Genomic DNA, 2,163 nt, shown 5'->3' on the forward strand with positions numbered 1-2,163 from the left:
TATATATATATATATATATATACTTCTTTCTTTCCACTCTTCTTTTTTTGTTTCCCCTCTCTCACATTTCCTGGCTTTCTCTTCATCCTCACCTTCACTCCTCTTTCACTCACTCTGTCCCTTTTCGTTTTCCTCGTCCCTCCCGTATTCTTCTATTCATCTTCCTCTACCTCTCCCTCTCTTCTCTCTCCACCTGACCACTGTTCGGCCAAGCTTGACCTTTCTTTCTTGGTTCGACTACCATCCGTGCAACATCTATATTCCTCCCTATGCCTGTTATCTCTTATGTCCCTGCCGTAACGCATCACTTCCACAAACACCATCTTAAGTTAATTCATCCTTAGTCAAAAGACACCTGTTGTATATGTCCTTTATTTGCATATATGTATGTATGTGTGCGTGTGTGTGTGGTGGTGGGGGGGGAGATAGCCAAAAGCAACAGGAAACGTCCTCAGTGATACAAACGTCTTGTAGTTCAGTCTACCCACCGTCGGTGTCCAGGGGAGAGGTACTGCAACATGGTGCTTCTTAGTTTTGTAATGCTTCTCCTCTGTTCGTTGATTCTTGCGATGGCTGAAACGAAGTAACAACGTGCTTTCGTGAAATTCTGTCTTCTGATTGGAAAAACAGTTGTCATGCTTCAAACTGCTTACAAGGACGGTGAGATGAGCAAAACACACTTTGTGAGTGGTTTTCACGCTTTAGGAGTGGTTTCTGGTCGCTTAAAGACCAATCAGGACAGCATTTAACCTATCGAACGAATGAAAACTTGAAGGACCATCATCAACGAATTTTCAGCATAGAACTGCGAAGGAAAAGAGTTGCCGCATAATTTGTGCCTCGGTTGCTCACAGATGATCAAAAGCAATCAGGATTGAATGCATATCAAGAACTGAAGGATGAGTTTGAACTTGTTGCGGACCTTTTACGAAGGTCTTAGCTGGTGATGAAAGCTCCTGCTATGGAATTTGCACTTGTGGAAGAAGGGGCGGGTAGAAAAAAAACGACGGTGGCGTTAAAAGGCATCACATTACAAGTGTTCCAGCACTTCTTCGAACAGTTGAAAACGCACCTGAACCAATGAAGAATAAATTGAAGGCCAAAAAGTGTAAACATGTATAACTAAATACATAAAATAAATTGCAAAATTCCGGTTTCTTTTGAGTACTTCATCGTATTTTTTGCAAAACCACCTACTTAATAATAATAATCATAATAATAATAATAATAATAATAATAATAATAATAATAATTTTTATTAGGGTTACAAAGCTTGAAATTTTGAGGAAGGAGATTATTCGATTTTATCAACCACCAGTATTTCACAGGTACTTAATTTATTATCCAGAAAGGGATGACATACGCAATCGACCTCTGCTGAATTTGAACTCAGAACGTAAAAGATGGACTACAGCAAATATTCTGCTCAATACCACAGATTTGTTTGTCAGTTGCTTGACCTTAACCAGTTGAGTGTGTCCGTTAGTGGCTGACGATATGTGCATCTCTGATCATGAACAGAAGTAGTGGAGGAGCATCATAGCCATGTGTTGTGAGAAAGTTTTGGGGGTTTGGATAATTCTCCTTTTTAACCATGGGTGTTTTGTTCATCATCCTTTAAAAAACCCTTATTCAGGGACCTTTTGAGCGGGACGGGCTACTCGGCCTGAAAAAAATTCTTACTCGGTCCCTCCTGGAAACTCGTGCGCTGATTATCTTTATATATGCGATGGGTGTACCGGGTGTACCCTTATCAGACGGGTAGTCATGATGGGATTACTGGGTTTCGTATATTTTACCCCAGTGTCACTCTGATGGCATGCACTGCTCTTTCAATAAGTAGTAGTAGTAGTAGTAGTAGGAGGAGATCGACAAGAAACAATAAATCATATTATCTCTGGCTGCCCAGTCCTGGCTAAGAAGGAATATATTCACAGACACGACAGAGCTGGGACCTATATACACTGGAAGCTATGCCAACATTATGGAATAACAACAGAAAAAAGATGGTATAAACACACGCCAGAAAAGGTCACAGAAAACGAGAAAGCAGCCATACTCTGGGATATGCCAATACACACAGATAGAGAAATTAAGGCAAATAGACCAGATATAGTTGTCAAAGATCATGAAGAAAAAAAATGCTTTCTAATTGATGTATCA

Source organism: Octopus bimaculoides, chromosome 30 (genome assembly GCF_001194135.2).
Source record: "Octopus bimaculoides isolate UCB-OBI-ISO-001 chromosome 30, ASM119413v2, whole genome shotgun sequence".
In the NCBI taxonomy this organism is placed as follows: Eukaryota; Metazoa; Mollusca; class Cephalopoda; order Octopoda; family Octopodidae; genus Octopus; species Octopus bimaculoides.